Source organism: Thunnus albacares, chromosome 5 (genome assembly GCF_914725855.1).
Source record: "Thunnus albacares chromosome 5, fThuAlb1.1, whole genome shotgun sequence".
Lineage (NCBI taxonomy): Eukaryota > Metazoa > Chordata > Actinopteri > Scombriformes > Scombridae > Thunnus > Thunnus albacares.
The window spans coordinates 7,264,312-7,288,481 of NC_058110.1; positions in this window are offsets into that span (position 1 = coordinate 7,264,312).

Sequence of the window (24,170 nt, forward strand, 5' to 3'; positions counted from 1 at the left end):
CCAAATAAAGCAAATAACAAATTGATAATTGACCTGATGAAAAGTCAACTTTGTTAGGCTTCATATTCTGAGGACCATGAATATCTGTACAAAATCGCATGGCAATCCATTCAAGTGTATTTGTATTTCACTGTGGACCAAAGTGGTGGACCGACCAACCAAACAACAGTCATTGCCATCCCTAGAACCTCGCTGCTAGCATGATAAATCACAATAATAGAAGTCATCACAACCAAAAGGTTTGATGTAGAACTTTAGCATTATAGAAAGAACGAGCAAGAAGGTTCTGCTTTTGTAGAAACCGAAAGAACCTTTCGTTGTTGTTGCAAAAAGACCACATTCATGTACAAAATCCTCCCTGATCTGGATTGTTACAGAAAGGGAAAACAACACTGTCAAATCAGTCAATGTCAAAAAACTCTTTGAGTCAGAACACAGCTTCTGATGACGGCCTCAAAGCTGTTATGTCATAATTAAGGGCAATGTTAGTACAAAAATAATATACACACTGCAAACAAGACTACAGGATAATTCTCTGTCCAATGTGCAATTGATTCTGTGCACCGGGCCATGCTGGGGCGCTAACCCAAGTGCAAGTCAAGCACGTCCTGGTTAAATTGCATAAGAGGCTGAGCTGCCTTTTGGGCAAATTAAGCCCCTCTGTCGCCCTGCTGCTGACTGCCACAATCCTTTGCTGCCTTGTTCACACTGTATCCTCCCTCTCCCTCTTTCTCACAGTCTCTCTCTGTCTCTCGTCCTCCTTCCTGCACTTTCTCTCACTAATGCTCTCCGTCCCCTCCCTCCTTGTACAGTATGTACCCACACAGCTGAGCCGAGCCGAGCTGAGCTGGCCAGGCCTGCCTGCTCGCCGTGATAGTAACGGCTTTAATAAAAACACTGTTTGGGGGATGAGAATTGAATTTCATACTTGGACGCCCCAACACTACACGTGTTTCTTTTTAATAAAGAAAGGAGAGCAAGCAGAGTGAGAGAGTGAGAACAGAGCGGAGCAGAGCCACTCGGCCAATAGAAGATAGGCCGAGGCTTTTCTCATTTCTTCTCACATTCTTGCTTCCTTAAGCTCAGCTGTGTGCTTGCTGTTCCATGGGGGAGCTGGAGGGGACATCTGGCTTGTCAATCAGAGCATTTCCATACCTTTTCAAGATAAAGCTGAATGTTCAACCATTTAAAAACTGGCTCTCATATTTGTTTCCTTGTCCTCTGTCTCTTAGACAGTATGAGTCATGGCAATATTTCATATATATATGTGTATGTGTGTGTGTGTGTGTGTATCCCTCTTCAGAACACTGTGTTATTACAGTTATGACTTTGTTTAACAGTAACTTCTGTATGTTTTGTTTAATTCAGTACAAAACTAGCTGAAGTAAGAACTCTTTGTAAGGTTAATAGCTCAACCACCACCTATTTACAACATTGATTTTTTTTTTTTTTGTCAATATTATATTTTTTCTTCGAGATTGGTTTGTGTATTAACAGCTTGGTTATTACATTTATAAAGATAGAGTTATGTGAATAGAGTCTTGTGAGTATCTACAGCCATGAAGAGGGCACATAAGCATGTCATAACTAAAAAAAAGGAGACAATTGTTCACCAATAAACTCAAACAAAAATTGATTTGTCTCCTTGTCATTTCCATTCTGAGATCTGTGAAAAATCCATTTCCCAACCGTGTCTGGTGGGATAACTACATGTCAAGAATGTTCACGGGTTCCTTGGATGCTGCCACTAACGGTGTTTGTTGGATTGCAGAGGGAAAGCTAAGTGCAGAGAGCAAGACGCAATTTCAACGACAAAACAAAACTCCGAGCCACGCCAAATTATTGATTGCTTGGAAATGTCAGAGGAAACCTTTCTCAGACATTAGACAAGATGCCATCAGCACGAGGAGATAAATTATCTCAGTTTGCATTAACTTGGACAAGAGATGATTGACATGTTAGAAATGGGTAACTCTTTGTCATCTCTCAACAACTGAAAGGAGTCTCAGTTCTGAGAGGCATGCTTCTCCATCAGAGCTAGAAACCGGTAAAAACTGTAACTGCAATGAGAGTTTAAATAGACATGATACTGACCTCAGCCCCCTGTAACCAACTCAATGTTGATTTCTTTGACACTTTTGACCTGAGCTCACTTCACCGTAGTGCTGTTTGGCCTCTGACATGCTGGTCAAGAAGTGCAGGCTTAGTCTGCTGTTATTCCTGCAGGAGCTGCCCTCACACATCAAATGAGGCACAAACAAAACAAAGCACCACAAGAGAATATATAGTATTTAATAAAAAACATTTTGAGGCTTTCTCAACCATCTGCAGAGACTCAATAACAAGTAACGCAATTCCAAATATTGGCAGAAAAATAATTTACCCTCTGTCAGAGGAACACTCATACATACACACATACACGAAGAGAAATTGCTGAAAGCTCTTTTGGAGATTGTGTCCAGTCGCTCTGCATTATGCATCATAGATGGAAGACCAGCGGAATTACTCTGTTTGAGATGAAGCCTGCTGTGTTGAAAGAAAGAGGAGAAACAAATGTAAAGAGAAAGCAATGAATGAGAGAATTGAAAAAAAGAAAATAGACAGAAAACAAATGGACAAAGGCTAACACAATCTTCCTGCGGCGCTTGGCCAAAAATATCTGTTACCTGCCTACTTCAAGTAATAATCTGCAGCATTTCCATTTAAATACATGTCTGCTTCTTTGTTGTGCAAACTTGTAGCCAGATCCTGAGCACTGTTGAGCAGTAACATTATTTGGTGAAATGTTACAGTAATTCAATTACTTTTTTCAGTGAAAAATGGTGTAAAGGATTACCATTTAAAATGTATTACAGATACTAATCCGGGTAACACTTTGCTACTTTGACAATTTGAGGTTGAGGGTCAGCTTGTTTGCCGTCTTACCAGGAGTTTGTTGACATTAAATATTAATTTTTTTCTGTGCGCTCAGTGGAAGGATTTGTTCAGGACTTGCATTGGTGCAGAGGCTGGAGGTGGGGGAAGCAGCTAGCTAGCAAAAGGATGAGCAAAAGAGGAGAAATGTGACTCCTGGTAACAGGAAATACAACTCCCAGTTGTTCCAAATTTGTCTTATGTGCATGTTGTGTATTTTAGCTGGCTGGCTAACATTAGGCATTGATAAGCATACATTTAGGGGTCACCTTGTTTAGTCCAGAGCTGGAGAATGTAAGTAAATTTTGATTTAATGGTTTTAAGCCCGTTTTTCACTAGCAAAAGTTAGCATTAGCATTAGCATTATCACAGTTATCAATAGAATAGACTGCAAATGCACTATGCTAACCAAGCCAGCAGCTAGCGTTAGGGTCAGCTCCACCCTCTCGTTCAAATATGATCAGTTCTCATCACTTTTGGCTCCAAAAATCCAAGATGGCGATGGGCAAAATGCCAAACGCAAGGCTTTACGTCACAAGGGCTAAGCTAGATGTTGACAGTCAGTAAGTACCTCCAAATCATAGGGTAGCTGCTTGCTCTTTTTCTATTTCTCTATGCTTTAAATACTATACACAAACTGCAATGTGTACTTTTAAATGAGTAAATTACTACTTTTTTCAAGTAACTTGTTTAACGCTGGTCTTTTAACACAGAATGTGATGTGTGATTATTTGGCCTTTGCCAAAAATACAGAACAGAATAGTGGTACCATCAATCCTCATAGGCCTCATATTTGCTGGAAAACATACAGGAGCAGGTGACAAAAGAAGAAAGCTATAAGAGAAGAGGATGTAAAAGAGAAATGACTGAAGTGCGTGAGTATACTGTATGTGTGTATTCCAGTGCAAGCTAGTCCCTGGTAGCAGGTTATCATGAGAGCATGCAGGCCTTAATAGAAAATGGCTGTGTTGTCTCCCATCTCATTTGAAATGTGGCACAGGACGACAGTTTTTAAAGTTGCATGCTGTATTGGGCAGGAGAAAACCTCTTAGGAGATACATGCGGGCGCGCGCACACACACACGCACGTATACACAGTATATCTAGACAGTTCTTTTCAACGCTGACCAAGCTATCATGGGAAAAATGAATAAATGGATGAAATGTGGCATGATTTTGAGTATTGAAAAAATAACCTGGGTGAAGAGGAAGATGAGAGGAGCAATAGAGAGAGAGAGAAAAAGAAAGCGAGAAGGGGAGCTAAAGAAAGAGATTATGAGATAGAAACAAGAGTGAGTGATTGTGAAACGAAAGTAGGAAAGAGGAAACTGATGACAAATTGCAAATGCTCCCTTGCAGCTCTGACTGACAGACCAATCATCTTGCTAGCACATCTTGAGGCGATGCCTGGCTGACTGTTATTAATTGAAATGTGATTGGAGTAAAGGGGGGTGGAGGGGTGGAGGGATGGCCACGATGCTCACATCTAATCCACATCAGAGCAATTAATAACGCATTCACTCCTCTCCTCTTCTCTCCTCTCCACAATTTTCAATGGTGACTAGAAATTAGAAAAGGAGGGAGAAATAATTGAAAAGGGATAATTCCAAAAGGGGGGCGAATGATGGAATTGGGAGAGGGGATTAATTTGTGCAACAATTCAGGGGCTGCCCAGGGGGGGATTTTTTTTTTTTTTCTCCGTAATTCTCTGAGAGATTTTGTAATGGCCAAAATCTCACTGCTCACTTTCATTCATTGCATGTCCAGAGAAAAAGAGAGAGAGAATAAGAGGGGAGGGAGTAGCAGAGAGAGAGAGAGAGAGTCTCCAGGTTCATTAACTTTCTTCCTTCATCAAGCTTTAAATAGGCAGGTAGTGTTGGCACAAGTACTTATCCAGCTGAAGTCAGCTCCAGGCCATAAAGTAAAGGTCATATTCCTATTCCTAATATTCATTTACAACTCAACTATTGAGTGAGCAATCCGCACTCATCTGCAAGTCAAGATTTCAAAGCATGCAGGGGCAGATTTTTTAGAGCACAACCTGTTTCAAAAGTAAACCGTCATGATTGTTGTTATAAGCCATGTTTTGAGCCCATGAGAGCAATTGTGCCACCAAATTTGAGTGAGCAGTAGTGCTCACTATCCTCAAAGTTGCACATTGTCAGTTTTGGCAGTTTTTATCCTTTTCATGCAAACTTGATCTGAGAGCAGAGCAAAATCCTGTTGGACTCTTCTAAGTAGTTGTCAGTTAGCCCTTTCATTGTAACTTTGTAAAAGATATGACATTATTAGCCTTACACAGACACGTCCTGCTTGTCACAAATTTTTGACACATTTCCTCTAATTCATCTGTCATAGCAGCTGCTGAGAATAGGGAGACTTGATTTTAAGCTGAACATACATAGCCTATGTGTTCCTACCAATGTAGGAAGTAGTGCGCCCTGATATATAGCAAGACAGAAGGTAAAGGTGTGAAGGTCGGGATGGTAGATGAATGAGTTTTTTCCCTAATATAATAATATTCAACATTATTAACTGTAATCCTGATCTTTCCCTAAACATAACAAAGTTTTTTTAGTGGTAGTTGCCATGTGGAGATATTGTAGAAAGTGAGAATTATAAAAACATTGACATTGGACGTAAAAAAACATCACTGAGCATAATCCAGGGTTTTTCAGAATCATCTAATATCAACTTTCATATATGCCAGTAGGGTTGGTCAAAAGTTGGCTTAACAGTTGTCCTGGCAGCCTAAAGATTTGTCATTTTCTGAGTCTGCAGACGGATCAAGATGGGACTGCAGCAGTGTTGGCAGAGCAGTAGCTCACCTCACCTCAGACTGATTTACATTGTTAATGTAATAAATAGATGCGTTGACTGCAAAACAATCATACATGCTCAGGGAAATTGCAAGTGAAAAGAATGATGTGTATTAGCTCCTGTCTCTCACCTTACTTTTCTTCTCCATTTAATCACATCACATGCAGCTCACTATACAACACTGTATATGCATAGACTGAAGTATGTGTCAAGTGCGCAATTTCTTTTCTTTGCCACACACATTTGAACAGGGGGAGTTGCACTTGTTTGTGCACAAGAGAAGTGACAGAAAAAGTTGTGTGAAGAGTGAAATACAGTATGTGAGCTTGAGAAAAGTCGAAACCCTGTTTATTTTAACATTTCCACACACCTGGCCAATTTCTGCCTAAAATGGTTATGCTTGTCAGATTGTTGGTTTCAAAGAGTTACAAAAATGTTTGGATGCTCCAGTGCCCCAAGTTCAAGGAAGTTGTTTGGGGAAGGGTTTGAGACACTGTTCAATGATCCAGCAAGCACTTCATTTGTAGCACACTGACCCCTTTGGACCACCATAGACAGAGCAATGGCGCTTCCAGTTCAGTCTCACTCCTGGTCCAAACCATTCAAGGAAATAGTTCTGGCACTTGTAGGTAAAGTTGGTTACTGTGGTGTAAAAGAAAATAAGCCCATATCCTCATTTTCATCAAATTGTCATTCTGGCATGAATGCTGAATTGACAGCACTGATATTAACCTCTTCTTTATCATATAACAGTTGAAATTGGCAGTATATAAAATCATAAAAGTGTGAATTTTTGAGTGACAAACCCAAAAGATTCTTAGAATATTAATCACGCACAATTCAAGAATATGAGAAATACTGCACTCTCCTTTCACAGTAAGGTTGTTCTCTCCATTGCTTCATATTCATGTGTATCCCATTCTTTTACACTTTCTTAGAAACTCGCATTCATTTATGTTTGTGGGCTGAAGGAGTTGTCAAGGACTCCAACAGACTCAGTACTGAACTCTCAGTTGATTTTCTTGTCCTTGGTCTTGGAGAAAATGTAACATACTTGCAAACGGTCGATTTAACTCTATTCACCCATATGATGTACTGAAATCTGTGTTTGAAATATGCGTTTTGGAATAGCTTTTTGAATAGTAACACCCAGTATCATAAATATTTCCAGCACTGCACATTCAGCATGTGTTTAAGCCACTTTGGATGTCAAATAGTTTCTCCTGCATACATGTAGAATGTAATTTCTAAATACTAAATAAGTGTCATGCAAAGCCGCTGTACGCCATTCCCCTGAACACTGAAGCTAGAGAGCATCATAGTTTACACAAGCAACCCAGATTAAAAAATCTATGACAATTGAAATTCCATTATATTTTCTATTCAAGGTATAAAGATGACGAAGAAAGATAAGAGGGTGTAACCTTTCGTTGTGTGGCAGCTTTTATTGCACAGCAGTTTATTAGAGGTATTTTTTCTTTCTCTCTTAGAAAACAAATCTTTTTGTCAGTTTTACCCTGACATTCTCCCTCTTGCTGAGAGCACTTGTTTCGTGTACACATACACATACACAAAGGGAGCGATTGTGAATGCCATCTTAAATGACTCCTCTATTGAGTAAGGACTGCTATTATAAGTGAAGCCACGTCATTGTGAACATCTATAGTTGTTAGTGAAAAGGCTATGAAAGGAGTATAACAGCACATAAAAATGCTGTACGAACCATAGGTCTTAGCTCTGTCTGCACAACCTTGGCCGTTTATATTCAGAAAAGCTCCTGTTCTGAGACCTTAGTCTGAATATCATTCAAAACTGGTTTGAAAAAGAGGTGGGAGAGGAAGTGAAAGAAAATAATCTGTGGGGTATCTCATTGAGTAGAGCCACGCACCAAAACTTGACAGGGTTTGTTTAACCCATGTGTTGTGTTCGTGTTTTTGTTACTCACCCAATGTTTGCAGGTCTGGTGGACCCAAAACATTATTGGGTTTTTAAAATAATCCAGCCATAACAATTTATGAAAAAATACTTAACAGATGTTGACTTTATCTCAATTACAAGTAATATAGAAATCGAGCATATATGGTTAATATTTGCCATTTACCTCTGCTAGATCACATTTACAATGTAAAAGCAAGTACTACTTGTCATCATTGTCAATCATCAGCACCTTAAAAAGCTCCAAAAGGAGAGATGCTTTCCAATTTGATACTATGTTTGTTAAATCACACAAAGATATTTTAACTCCCCATATTGCTCATTTAGCCAAATTAACTTGTCTTTTAAACACAACTCCTTTCCTGATGACTGGAAATGTGCCATTGTCATGCCTATTTTTAAATCTGGAGACCGCCTTGAAGCCAGTAACTACAGACCAATAAGTATACTGCTAGTACTCTCAAAGGTTGCTGAGAAAGTTGTCATTAAACAACTGACAACATCTCTTAATACAAGCAATTTTGGTCTACATTGTATGTAATTTGGCTTCAGAGCAAATCATTCCACTGAAACTGCTTCCTTGCACTTAATAGAGCAAATTAAATCAAGACTTGACAAAGGCAGAGTAGTTGGTGCTGTATTTTTAGATCTGCGTAAAGCATTTGATACAGTCAATTATGATGTTTTAATATCGAAACGCTCTAAATTTAACTTCTCATCTAGAGCACTGGCATGGAAATCTTCATATTTATCCGATAGGATACAATGTGTTTAAGTTGGTGACACACTGTCCAGTAACATGAAGTGCACAATGGGTGTTCCACAAGGGTCAGTGTTAGGTCCATGATGTTAGGTGTCATGATATAGAACTACAAATGTATGCAGATAACACCGTTGTGTACACACATGCAAAAACAGCTGAGTTAGCTGCTGCTAAGCTAAGCTCTGGATCCAAATTTGAACTTTAAGAAACATGTTAAAAAAACAGTTAAAACCATAGTTTTAGTAGGCTACAACTTAGCAAATTTTAGACATATCAGAAACTCAATAACAACAATCATAACAATAACAATAACAGCAGCAATAGCAAAAGCCGGGGAAGGACGCCAACAGGACTGCGAAGGACCACGAAGGCTCGGCCTGCAACCCAGGGTTTCCTGCGAGATGAGAAAGCACAAAAAAATCCGGGGAAAAAGCAAAGTTAGTGACATGAATTGATGTTACATGAATGCATACAGATGGAGAGGAGGAGGAGGAGGAGAGAGGAGCTCAGTGCATCATGGGAAGTCTCCCAGCAGTCTAGGCCTGTAGCAGCATAACTAAGGGCTGATCTAAGGCAGCCTGGCTGGACCTAACTATAAGCTTTATCAAAAAGGAAAGTTTTAAGCCTACTCTTAAACATAGAGAGGGTGTCTGCCCCCTGGACTGAATCTGGAAGATGGTTCCACAGGAGAGGAGCCTGATAGCTGAAGGCTCCCATTCTACTTTTTAAGACTGTAGGAACCACCAGTAAGCCTGATTTCTGGGAGAACAGTGTTCTAGTGGAATAATACAGTACTATGAGCTCTTCAAGGTATGACAGTGCCTGACCATTAAGGGCTTTGTAAGTTAGGAGAAAGATTTTAAACTCTATTCTAAATTTTACAGGAAGCCAATGTAGCAAAGCTAAAATGGGAGAAATGTGATCTCTTTTTCTAGCTTTTGTTAGTACACGTGCAGCTGCATTCTGGACCAGCTAGAGAGTCTTTAGACTTGTTAGGGCAACCTGATAATAATGAGTTGCAATAATCCAGCCTAGAAGTAACAAATGCATGGACTAGTTTTTCTGCATCTTTTTGGAACAGGATGTGCCTGATTTTTGCAATATTACGTAAGTGAAAAAAGGCAGTCTTTGAAATTTGATTTATGTGGGAGTTAAAGTACATATCCTGATCAAAGATAACTCCCAGATTCCTTACAGTGGTGCTGGAGGCCAGGCTAATGCCATCCAGAGTAGCTATATCATTAGATAATGTGTTTCTGAGGTGTTTAGGGCCAAGCACAATAACTTCTGTTTTATCTGAGTTTAGTAGTATAAAATTGCAGGTCATCCAGGTCTTTATGTCCTCAAGGCATGCTTGGAGTTTGTTTAATTGATTGGTCTCATCTGGCTTCATTGATAAATATAATTGGGTATCATCTGCATAACAATGAAACTTTATGGAGTGTTTCCTAATAATATTATCTACAGGAAGCATATACAAGGTGAATATTATTAGTCCAAGCACAGAACCTTGTGGAACTCCGTGTCTAACTTTTGCCTTCATGGAGGATTCATCATTAACGTGTACAAACTGAAATTGGTCTAATGAATAGGACTTAAACCAGCTTAATGCAGTTCCTTTAATGCCAATTAAATGTTCCAGTCTCTGTAATAGGATGTGATGGTCAATTGTGTCAAAAGCGGCACTAAGAGACACAAGACAAGTCTGGAGAGAAATCCTTTGTCCGATGCAGTTAGGAGGTCGTTTGTGACTTTCACCAGTGCTGTCTCTGTGCTATGATGCGCTCTAAATCCTGACTGAAAATCCTCAAATAAACTATTGTTATGAAGGTTAGATATAGGTCTATAGTTAGCTAAAATGCCTGAATCAAGAGAGGGCGTCTTAAGAGATTTAATTACAGCTACTTTAAAAGACTGTGGTACATAGCCTGTTACTAAAGACAGATTGATCATATCTAGTAAAGAAGTGCTAATTAAGGGTAAGGCTTCCTTAAGCAACCTAGTTGGGATGGGGTCTAAGAGACAGGTTGATGGTTTAGCTCAACAAATCATTGAAGTTAGTTCAGGAAAGTTGACTGGAGAAAAACAGTCCAAATATATGTCAGGTTTTACAGCTGTTTCTAAGGTTCCTGTGTTTGGGGATTAATCGGTGCCTGTTGAGGGCAAGAGGTGGTGAATTTTGTCTCTAATAGTTAGAATTTTATCATTAAAGAAGCTCATAAAGTCGTTACTACTGAGAGCTATAGGAATACATGGATCAATAGAGTTATGACACTTTGTAAGCTTGGCCAAAGTGCTGAAAAGGAACGCAGGGCTATTTTTATTCTCCTCTATTAATGATGAGTAATAGGCGGCTCTGTCATTACAGAGGGCCTTCCTATATGTTTTAAGACTTAAGATCTTGTCAGACTAAGCGAGATTCTTCCACTTTGGTGGAAGGCCAAATCCTTTCAAATTTTCGCAATGTTTGCTTTAATTTGCGGGTTTGGGAGTTATACCATGGAGCTAACCACTTATGTTTTATTATCTTCCTTTTTAAAGGGGCAATGGAGTCAAGAAACTGTCTCTCTTTGGACGCAGCCAAGATATTTATGCATGCTATGATTCTTTCTCATATGTCTTATTGCATCACATGTTGGGGGCAGGCTGGAGAAACAGCCATAAAACCTCTTGAGTCCTTATACAAACAAACTCTAAAAACTCTGGACAAAAAGCCAATGCATTTCCATCATTGTAGGGCACTGGTGAAATACAATTTACTGAGCTTTGACAGTTTTAGATTATTCTCAAATTTGTGCCTAGTTTATAAAATTTTAAATGGTTTGGCCCCTCCTCCACTTTGTGACTTTGTGTACACTCTCTCAGTAAGTTCTGTTAGATCCTCCAGAATATCCTCTATACAAGATTGTACCATACTATTTCGTCACACTGCATTTGGGCAGTCAGCTTTCTCTGTGAAAGACACAACTCAGTGGAACGTCCTACCTGATGATATGAAGAACTGTAGTTCTATCAGTACATTCAAGGCCAAATTAAAAAATCAACTAAAGATGAATCAGCTGTGTGACCACTGAGTCTAGTTTACATTATTAATTTTTAATTGACATTGTGGGTGCATGTGATGTGCTGTTGTGTGTAGCTTTGTATTTTGTATGGTGTATTTTGTATGTTTTTGGTTTTTTTGTTTGTTTGTTTTTTGCTTTGTACTGTTTGTTGTTGTGTTGTTGTATGTTTTGATTGTGGGGAACTATGGATGCAAATTAGCTTCGAGCTAACTCCGGCGCAGTGCATCTTTAATGTTTAAAACTGCACATTGTCCCAATCAATAAATCAAATCAATATATACATGCCAGTCCTTTGCCGGGCCACACAAATTGCAGCGCTTCCTTTTGTTGCTTGCAACCTACGTAGAATGATGAAAACACTAGTTCAAGAGTTCAAGTTTACTAACCCTCCTCCCCCCCTCTTTCTCTCACTCACACTCACACATATACATCATTACAGTTGATCAAGGAGAGTCAGAAACATACACATATGCAACAACATCACTCACACTTACTTCAGGTACTGCCGTTGGTGGTTCTGTGGGTCAGGCAGATGCACCAGCATCCTCCTCCTGAATCCTCCCACCAATGCCTTGTCCAACTCCTCGAGAAAGAGCTGTCTCCTCTGGAGCTTCCTTCTGTTCCAGTCTGGGTTCAATGCCATCCAGTTTGTTGGTTTGCCAAGATGTCCAAGATGTGGAAAAAATATCACAAGTGGTCAGCGTAAGGTTCTTCTTTTCCAGCTGTAGTCAGTCACCAGCTTGTCTACCCCTCCTTTTGTGGTATTGTAATCCATTAGGATTTCAGGTTTTTGATGCTCCTGGCCACAGATTCTCCCATCCCTAAGCAGCATACTCCTTAGTACCACATTTTGGCCTTTCTTTGGCACGTAGGACACCATGGACAGGTCCGCCATGAGCACAAACTTGACGTGCCTGTTCTGTGTAGTCAACAGCTGAGGTAGGAGCTCTGGCTTGTTTTTTCGTACTGTCCTTAGCATCATCAGCTTCCTCTTTAGGAGCTCCTGTCCCAGCTTGCGCTAAGTAAAAAAGTTATTGCACATGATGTTGTGGAGTCCCTGTGTCATGTCCAGGACAACTTGTATCCCTTGGTTCTTCTCAGGGGCTCCTCCATTGGGCTTCCCCATATACATTTGCAAGTTCCACACATATGATGAGGCAGCATTACAGGAAGCCCAGATCTTGATTCCATATTTTGCGGGTTTAGACGATATGTACTGCCTGAAGGGGCAGTTGCCCCTAAATTGCATAAGCTGCTCATTAACAGTAACATTGAGTCCAGGGTTGTAAAACAGGGGAAGGTGGTCTACCCGCTTGTCCCACACTGACCTGATGGCAGCTAACTTGTCTCTCTGCTGCTGAGCTGGTCTGGTGTCTTGGTTATCGAAGCGGATAATCCTGGAAATAATTTGGAAGTTTTCTAGAGACATTGTTGCATGGAAAAGTTCTCTGCCAGTGTCTGCATCCCACAGGGATTCTGTGGATTCCCCACTGGATCTGAAAACACCAGCAAGAATAAGAACCCTAAAGTATGCATGTAAATGGGTTTGGTCCATCTCCTTCCACCTCTCTCCAAAAACACGTCTTCCCTCCAAATTAGTGCAGTCCAGAATGATTTTCTGGATGGTGTCTGGGATGAAAAGTTCAAAAGAAGACTGTCCTGCACATGAGTAACTACGCTCTGTGTCGGCCCTGGTTGCATCCTTATCACATTAGCAGCCATGCAGGGTGGCTCATTCCTTGGGCAAGAAGACATTCAATTTCACCGTTTTTTGACATATTTGACATATTTCTCCTTCCTCCTGGGGCTGGCTGCTGATGGGCTGGTCCTGGGGCTGGCTGCTGATGGGCTGGTCTTGAGACTGGCTGTTGACAGGTCCTGGCTGCTGACGGGCTGGTCCTGGGGCTGGCTGCTGATGGGCTGGTCTTGAGACTGGCTGCTGACAGGTTCTGGCTGCTGATGGGCTGGTCCTGGCTGCTATTTATTTGTTGTGTCCTGCCCCCAATTTGCTGATAGGATGGAGTGTGAGAAAATATAGAAAGTTTTGAAAGTTTTGAAATAACATTGTGCAGGCTCCCGCAAGATATTTTGTAGTTTCACACACTACAAAGGGTAAAGTGTGCAGGAATATGTGAGCAGAAAGGTTCTTGGTACTTGAAATGTAACAATGTTGCAACCTTGACTGTGTGTGTGTGTGTGCGCGCGTGTGTGTGTAGTTTAACACACTACAGAGTGAAAAGAGTGCAGCAATAGCAGGAGCAGAAAGGTTCTTGGTACTATGTTGAAACCTTGAGAGAAAAAGATTTGCTGTGTACCTTCACTCTGTCTTCCTCCTACCTGTGCCTGCTGTTTGTGTGTGCACGTGTACATGTTGTTCACATAGAGGCTGGGAGAGGATTTTCTGATTTTGCAAAGAAAATAATAATCCTTATGGACTGGGAGTGTGTGTGTAAATGTGTGTATTGTGTATTGGTGGAGGAGACATTTGGCAATAATGCCTATAAAATTATGGAGAGGGTCATGTTCATCATGACACATGCTGCAAATCTAAAGGAACACACACACACTTACGAACAGCAGGCCCAGGTACGAGGAAAAAAAGACTGAAGGTTCACAGGAAACCTTTTTCTTTCACTTTTACCATGTTTATTTGTTTTCACCCACATTTTTATTACCCTTAGGTCCAGTGGACCCAAACACCACATATGTGATATAAATGTGTAGGTGGGTGCACAGTGCGCACTCAGTGAAAATGTGTTCTTTTACATGTTTTTCACAGAAAATGAGCCATGACCAATGAGTCTCAGGTTGAAAACATAATTCATTGCATAATTATTTTTTTTAGTAAATATTGAAAACGGGTCCCAGAGACCCAAACACCACACAAGGGTTAAGACTTTTTTTCTTAAAAAAAAAAGCGAGCATGTACACATTTATTGAAAGAATATTACAAAATGGCCTTTAGTGTGCGCACGATTATGTAGCCAATAATTTCGCAGTAACAATTCGATTTCAATCTCACTGAACATTTTTGTGATAGTTTTGCAATTTTAAATTTGTAACCTGGAATATAGTTTGGATGGTCGACCATCCAACCAATCGACCACCATTAGGAAATATGCTGCTCTTTGTGTTTGTGTTTATCCACATGGCAACAAATGTGGATTTTCCAAAACAAAATAGTTCCGAGCCCTTACGAGCGGGTACATTTGAAACAAATTTCATTCCACTTGAGACTGTCAGTCACAGCACTGAAAGTTTCTTCCATCATCAAGCATTCTGCTACTAACATTTCAGTGGATGCAATCACGTAGGAACTATTAAACAATCTCATAAAGTACAGCTTCCCTTCCATTGACAATGCAGGAGAGTCTTTTGTTTTCTATTTGAGAATTCTCTACACTGGGGTAAATCAATACTTACTTTCCTGCCACAGGACATTGCATGGTTCATAATTCTGGTTCAAAATGCTACTAATATGGACCGAATAGCATAATTTGCCTATTTGATATTATAGCCCAACTCTCAAATCATCCCTGTTGTGAACAAGAACAGAAAAACACTGGCAGTATGTCAGATCGAGAAAAATGTGTTAATATCTGTAATGACTAGGCCCTGTCTAAGCATTCTGCCCCCCTGCAGAGGAAGACGTGCTGTTAAGAATGCAGGGCAGGGTGCATGTCTGGGATTAATCACAGCAACTGACTGAAGGAAATCAATGAGCTAAAGGCTTTGGCCGGGACACAGACGGACAAACTGGCCTGTTAGCTGAGGCCAAGAGGTGACTCTTTGGCCAAAAAGAAAGACAGAGTGATCAGTGTGTTTCTCTAGCTGGCATGCCTTCCTGTGGATATTGGATTTGCCATAACAACAGTCACGTAGAGCTATTTGGAAGGCTATACTGTCTGTATATGTATAGGCTAAATATTGCACAAGAGAATTGATTGATTTTTTTTTTCTTTTCTCTTCTTTTCATATTTTTCATCCTGCCCAATTCTGGCTGTTGACAGACAGAGGATATTGGTGTGATGTTTTTCCCACTGCTTTCTACCTCTTAAACCCATGCATGCACACTCTCTTTCACGCACACACACACACACACACACACACACACACACACACACGTATATATAAATATATATATACGTATTTTTATGTGTGTATATATTATACACAGACACGCAAAACCGTCTCATCTCTTTCTTCTCTTCCTTCTCCCGCCCCCTCTAACTCTTCACATCCATATTGTTGTTCCTTCTCTCTCCTCCCTCTCAGTTTTTTCCATTTAAATTGCTTCTGAGCATGACATAAATAACATAATGCTGCCTGTAGGATTTCGGTTTGATTTTTTTTCTAACCATGTGAATCTACAATGGTAGAAACCCTTTCTGTACCTCTCCCCAGCACTCACTCTCTCTACCCTTTTACTCTTATTTCAGTTCAAATCTGCTTCATTGGTATGACAGCAAAGGAGCCTGTGACACTGATGTAATCTGGTATCAACTGGGGTAGTTTGATGACTCATTAACTGAAAATCCATGATAAAATCAATTGTCTTCAGCAATAAGATCATATAAAAGCTTCTCTTTCTGTTGCTCCTTCTCAAACTTCTACCTTTTTCAGCCGCTGTTGGAACCTTTTTAACCTCTCTTTCTTCCTCCTTCTCTTCCTCCCTCTTTCCTCCCAAGCTACATGTAGGATCAAACATCTCTTAATTTCAACACATCTTCCAAATTTACAGCAAAACGTTTGCAATGAGTATTTTCTGATCTGGCTCCCCTGTCGGCAGTATAACCTCTACTGCCCCCCAAAACAGTTTTTGAAAATGATTCATGACTATTTTCTCTCCAGTCTGTCAGTGGTTAAAGTGGTTGTGGTTAAAAGAAACCAATATTATTGTATCCATTTTATCATAAATGGAAATGGGAAATGACTGGGGGTCTTCAGTGTTAATTTTGGTACCTGATTTTGATTTTAGTTTCAGTCTTTTGATGAAAATGTATGTTAGTTTTTATCAAATTTTAGTCATTTGATTTGTGTTAGTTTGAGTCAACAACCTTAGATATTTCAGTCCAGTTTTGTCAGTGAAATTCTAGTCTCATTTTCATTACAGATTTTTTATATTGACGTCCTCTGTGCAACTGTGTAAAGAAGCTAAATCAGCTTCTGAAGAAGAGATGTTTTGGGCGGCAGTGGGTTTTACTAATCAGGAGGATTCAATGTGTGGTTCCACAGATGCATGCAAGTGGTTGGATCAGTAAGATGGTAAACATTTGTCCATTCATCCAGGTTTCACGTTATCACATTTTGTCATATTTCTCATTTTCAACGGCTACTTTTTATGTACGTCCCCTGAAAATATTTGCTGACGATCGGTGGTTTAACTACTCACCTTGCTGCCGTGACTTACAGGTGCACTCCAGGATACAGTGACGTCACTGTTGGGTGTGGTTACAGGTGGAACAAGGCACACTTCTGACAACACACCAGTTCACCCAGAATCACTGGTGGTTGCACAGATGAAATAGGCTTGAAAGTTACAAAAATTGTCAGACGCACATCTCTTCACCCCCATATCCCAGCAGACGCTGTTAAACAATCCAACAAGCACTTCGTTTGAGCACACTGAGGCCTTTGGGAATTTGAATGAACGGCCAACGCTGCCATTTGTCTGGTGAGGCCAGTGTTCTTAATTTCCTCTCCTGTATCCTTCTCTCTTTCTTTCCTCTCCCTCAGTTGCTCTTTCCTCTCCCTTCTCTCCATCTGCTGTCTTTCTCTCTTCTCTCACTTCATCTCTCATTCCCTTTTTGTACCACTCTCTCACACCCTCTTCTTTCATGTCTCTTCTTTTTCTGCCACATCCCTCTTTTTCTCACTCTCACCTGCGCTGTCTTCTTTGCTCTTTCACTCTCCGTTTCCCACTCCACAACCTCTTCTCTCTTCGTTCTCTCTTCCTTGCGCTTTTCCTATCATTCCATTTTCAATTTACCTCTCTTTGCAGCTTTTCTCTTATTTATTTCATCTCCCTCCTTTTCTTTCTCTCTCATTCTGCTTTTCATACAACCTCAGCTTCCCACCTCTCCTTCACTACGTTTGTATGTATCTCTTTTACTGGCACCCTCCTCCTTCTTCTATCTCTCCCTCCGTCCCCTCCTCCTTCCATCTCCGGGTCCCACTAGTATTTACGCCTCCTTGGTGAGTGCTATTACAGCATCACTTTGCATTTAGATAACCATCGCCTCGCCACCCCAAATTGGTCTGGAGGAGGGGGATAAAGAGAAGGGGAGAGGGAGGAGAAAGAAAGGAAGAAAGGGAGGAGGAGGGATAGGACGAGAAGGAGGTGATATCGAAGTTCAAGCAGAATCCTTTCCAGAGAAATAATTGCAGATGTGACACACGGGGAAATTTTAGGGGAAATACAGACCAGCAATTTCACCACCGGCAATTATGATCAACAGACATTTTTTCCATTACACTTTCATTTTGTATAACATCCCCCCCCCCCCTCTGCTGTGTCATCCACACACATTTATTTTTTCTCAGAATCCTTCCTATCCCCAGCCCCCGAGTTACGCCAAAATGAGTTGCATTATACTATCTTTATCATGACAACTGTTCCACTTTTCAAATTCAAGGAGCCATGACATGTGTGAGTTACTTAGAAACTTAGAAAAATGAAATTTCACCCTTTTATCTTGTGTCCTGATAAAAGTGTTGTTGGTATACAAGTGGAGCTCATATCGTGTGTTTGGGGGAGGCATTCACGGATGTAATTTTTACTGATATGAATAGAGCAAAAATACTGTTCTTGCTGCTGTTTGCTTACATACACGGGACGGATTTGTATGGATGCAACATAAGCAACATCTTATCAAGTGCGTGCAGCTACAGTTCGATCACTCTGAATAAATTCCTTCCAGTTGAAGTTTCCAAATGAACTGTTAATCTGAACATTACATCAAGTGATCTGATGAAGTTTGTGTTAACATGCACCAAAGCGTGTAATTGGAATAAATGTTGAGAGAAATGTTTTAGACTTTCTTGGAGACTCACTGGTGTTATTTACGCTTGGCGAGCCAAAAGAATAAGTTGCATTCGTAAATCCAAAAACATTTCCGTGTAAGTAGAGTCCCAGTAGCTGCCGTTTTATGCTCAAAGTAATTGTATTTAAAATGGACTAATTGGCTTTGTTTGAGGGGTTTGCAGTATATTAAGCCTTTTTAATTCCGGTTGAGCAGTTATTCAGCTTCCAACAATACACCTTGCAATTCAGGACAGTTTTATAAGGCACTCACAACAGCAACTGTAACATAAATGATCATTTCAGGTGTTTAAACGACTACATTATAAAAAAGAAAAGATCTGAAATGCACTTATAGTATATTGAAATATATATATATATAGGAACAATGGAGCTTAAGTACAACAAACACAAGAGCCAGAGGATATGATTGCTATAACACACTCTGAAATACTAAAACCTGCTTTTGAATGTGTAAATGGTAAATGGACCTCATTTATATGGTGCCTTTCTAGTCTTATCAACTACTCAAGGTACTTTACACTGCATGCCAACATTCACTCATTCACACACACATTCATACACTGATGGCAGAGGTTGCCATGCAAGGTGCCAACCTGCTCATCAGGAGCGATACAGCGCTTCCTATTCAAATGCCACACAATGTTTCTGTGCTCACCCATTCAAACACTCACTCACACACCAATGGCGCAGCCATCAGGAGAAATTTGGGGTTCTTGCCCAAGGACACTTTGACATGCGGACCAGAGGCGCTGGGGATCAAACCACCAACCTTTTTAAGTAGACCTGCTCTACCTCCTGAGCCACAGCCGACCCTGTGTGTGAAAACAGCAATGATAGTTACACAAGCATCTGATAATTCAGCTTGTTATAAAGTAGAAAGCAAGTTGCCCACATCAGCAGGACAATGTCACTGGTCAGTGCCTTCCAAAAACCTTTCAAAACAAATCACTGCTGCAAAAATGCAATTGTTTTCTCATCTTACAGCTACGATTAAGATTTGGTTAGGTTTAGGCACAAAACAGGGTTGGTTGACAGGGTAGGGAAAGATCATAGTTTGGGTTATAATTACCTTGTTAAGGTTGTTGTGGTCACAATAATAACTATGTGGTTAAGATCAGAAAGTGATCATGTTTAAAAGAAACCAATGTTGACTGTCAGTAGAAAACGGGAAACAAACAGTGGTATTCCCATGTAATAGTCTGACCCATCCATCCAACCACCCCAACCTCCTCCCTCTACAGACTTTCTGTCTGTAACAACGTCACACTACATCCTGCTTTTGTCCCCACGGACAAGAGTCATAATTCTTACTGCCCCTAGGGGCCTTTGTCCTGGAGCTCATCTCTTTTTGGGCATTTGCCGAAACAACTAATGCTGTCATCTCTCTTGACAAATGCATGAAAATCTGTCAAACTTTTCTACATTCACATGGAACTTTAACATACTCTGAGTTAAAACACATTATATTTCCTCACTTACCTTTAAACATGTATTCAAAAGTAAAAAACTAAAAAAAAACAAAAAACTAAAAAAAACACCAAAAGTATTAATATGTAGCTTAAGTCTCAGCTAAATCCACATGGGATTTTACAGTAATTTATGATGCCCTGTTCATAATTTAGCACAACATACACACGACCACACATATGTATGGGTGTGCCAGCCATATGATGGTAATGATGAGCGCTGGAGACCTGTGAAGGTCAAGACAAGATGGATGAGAAACTAAACGTGAACGTACCCGCATTGAATCAGAATGACATAACACCTGAGGTGAAACTATAAAAACTATAAAAGAGATACAATTTCAGTGATCCAAATATTTTCCAGCAAAAACCCATTTTACTGACTGTGATGAGGATTGAAACAGTTCGCAGCCATGTGCTATCAAACTTTGTCGCAACTTTACAGAAAATCATTTTCCATTTTGTCTAGACTTTATTGAACAACATCTTCTAAATGAGCAAAGATTGTGCTATTGTGAAAATGTAATTTTGATTTTTAATTTCTTGGCAGCGAGCCATTATATTCCATGTAGGTAAAGTTGACATAATGTCAGTGATTGAATGAAAATAAAGCAGAGGAAGAGTCCTTCACAGAGGAACGTGGGATTAGAGGAGCAAACAGTAGCTATACAGCTGCAGATGAGCCGCATCTTTTAGTCCAGCTCTGTTTCTCTGTGGTCTCAGAAACAATGTGAACAAAAGCCAATCACCTTGCTCTGTTTCTAGCTGTTATTCATTGGCCTCCTCGCTCACATGCATGTACAGTTTCAAAGGTTGAAAGCTAGCCGTAGCATTAGCTGCCTCCCCTGCTGTTCAGCACTGGCCGAACTATAATTACAGACACATCCAAAAGAGACAAAAGGAGGAGACTCGAAAGAAGTCTGGCCTTTTAGTCCCGTATGGTTGTGTGTGTGTTTGTGTGTACAGTATGTATGGTGATACCTGTGTGTCGTGTGTGTGTGGGTGCACATCGTGTGTGATAGAGATCAAGCAATGACAAAACAAGTGCAAAGACGCCTGGTTGTCCTTTGAGCTGCTGCACTAAGAGTCCCTCGCCACCCACTCTCATTTTTTTCCTTTTTCCTTCTATCTTTCTGATTGCCAGCATCTTTTTCTTTGTCTCTCTCCATCTCTCTATCTCTCCATCCCTTCCTGCTCACATCTCTTTTCCCATCAACTCCTCTTCTCTTTTTCTCAGTAATGGCTGTTGCATTTGCTCTCGCAGTTGAACATCACAAGGATCGCTCTGATTTTGTCACTGATCAAAACCAAAATATAACACAGAAAGAATCGGGTAAGTGAAACAAAACAAACTTTGGCCAAAAAAAAAAGGAAGAAATTGAAACTCGCGTGATCTCAACAAACACATGTAGAGACCTCGTCTCTTAAGTGCAAAAGTTAACAGAGTTAATTTGATTTGTGTCTAAAAGCAAAAAAAAAAAGATGACAAAAACAGTAAGAGTTTTTTTTTTTTAATGCCTAATTAGCTTCTTTTTCAGACTGCTCTCTGTGGAGATTTTAATTATGATTTGGCATCAGCCGGCGTTTGTGGGATGAAATGGACGTTGATGATCAAGGCTCTGTTGGAAGGTGGGAGAGATGGAGGGAGATACAAGCAAACCAGAAAATGAGGGAGAGAGAGATTGTGGAACTGGTCGAACACATTTTCACTCTCAACAAGCTCAGCTACTTGCTGACAAGCCGCGCACACTGAACCTCATGTCAGAGACACCGCCATTTTGTTTATTACAGAACTTTGCACCTAAATATGAGAAAACTTGCAGTTAGAGTTAAAAGTCAACATTTTTTTTATAGAAATATTTGTTTTTCTACTTTTTATTGTCAGTTGAGGTAATGATTCGAAGCACAGGGTTTTCATGAAAACTTTTTCTGTGCTAAGCACTAAATGTCTGATCCTTCTCTTCCCCCCAAAAACCCTCTGATGCACAGGAAGTGATGTGTTCTCTATTCATAGTTATTTGTAGTAGTTATTAGTAATTTATTTATAGTAATCGAAATATATACCAAATGAATTGTGTAGCATAAGGCTGGATTTAAAGTTCTGCAAAAACATATAAAAATCTGCAGACCTGTGCAGAGAAGGGTGTTGTGGTCGGTAGCAGAGGCTCACAGAGGAGCCAGCATGCACACTTTCCAAATCTCAACACTTCATGTAGCCAAATGGTTGATCCAATTTTCTCTCAGTAGCTGCGTTCAAAACAGAAATAAAGAGAAAATGTGCTGACGTTCTCTGAACAACCCCTGTGCACGAGCACAGACTCTCAAATCTCAAACCCCCCCCCCCCCCCCCAAGAAATAAACAGTTAATGTGAGAATTAAGACATTTCAGATATATGTATTGATATTTTGGCAATTCAAGTATATTTTTAGCAACAATATGTGGCATGATTAAATATGGATTCCAGTGATCAATGATTTTATATTATCAATGGATAAAATAACAACGTGAAAGGAGCTGCTCGTACCTCCAACTGCCACTAACTCTGCAGTTCCCCCCTAGCTATACTGATTTTTGGTTCAGTTTCATGGGCCACGAATGTTTTGGTTCAGTCTCACTGCTCTTATAAACCCATTTCCAGCAGCAGCAACTGTTTTCAGCAGGAAAGATTGAATAAATCAACTATACACCACCTGCCCAGCACCAAACAGTAGACAGACAAAGTTAGCGACTAGCTGGTGAACATAACGGCACATTTAGCAGCTAAAGGTCCAGATATTTTTCTCAGGAGTTGGCTGAGACCAAAACAGAGCAAAATAAAGAGATAAAGAGTAAATATTAGATTTACATCCATCAGGTGAACAGAGACATGACTCCATGTAACATGTTCACCATGTAACAAATATATGTTAATTATATGTCAGTGTAGTGTTCACAACTTGTTCTTCTGCCCCCAGAAGAACAAATTGCAGAACAATTGTTGCAGCAATAAAGTTATTCACAATAGTTTTCAAGGGAATTTTTACAGCTTATTAGGAATTTTTTCCACTTGGTAAAAATTCCTAATAAGCTGTTTTGGTATAAAATATATACCATGGGTAGGGTAGCCTACATAAAGTTTTCCAATACATAGATATGTATGTCAGGGATGCAGTGGCAAGTCATTGCACCCTTAAGGCTATAATGCAGTTGCTTACTTGAAGAGGCTCTTCTGTCCTTTCTGTGTGTTTTTTAATTTCCTTTCAGTTCATATAAAAGTTGGAGGTGATACTTTTTTTTCCTATTCTCATAACTCACAAGATATTATACTATTATTTATTGTAGCATAAAGAGGTGGTAAACTCTAATAAAGATGAATAAAATATTAATATATAATAATAATAAAATATATATAGAAAGTAAAGACTAATCCAATAAAGACTAATAAATGGAGGAATTTTAAATTGAGACTGGCTCCTGCTTTTCAACATCCAAAACCACAAATCCCTAACTAAACATTTATTAGAAACACACGTTTTAATTGATACGGATTCCAGCTGTACAAGCAGATTGGGGCAGATGTGGATAACTCACAGGTTTTTAGGATGAGAAATTAACTCTGAGACCGGCAGTGCCACACTGAGCCATGTAAGACCATGGGAGTTGGCGGAAAGGATGTTCACGCAAATGCACACGTACACATACGCACATGCACACGTACAGTAATCTGAGCAGCACAGTATCATCTGTGTAACCACATCCTCTGCCTCAGTGTGGAGAGGAGGAACCCGACACCCCATCGCTCTGTATGAAAACTCCCAAGTCATCACTAATATGGGCAGGAATATCAACATTTAATATGCACAAGGGGACCGCAAAGGTCATAGAATGTGGCCAGGATGAAGAAATACTGCACAAATTCTTTCAGGTGAACAGAAATAATAGAGCTTGAACACACCACCATGGCATTCTCCTTAATGGTGCGAATTCACTTATCTCTCCTCTCTCCAAATCTCTCATTATACTTCTATGATTATAGTGGAAGTTGTGATGGGAACTTTACTCTTATACCACACAAGTACAATAAAGTAAAGGATAGTAATAAACTGGCAACTGCACCTGGTGATTCACTAATATATAATACTTTCCAAAGTTTATCATAAGTTCAAGTATTGTTTTTCTGTCTT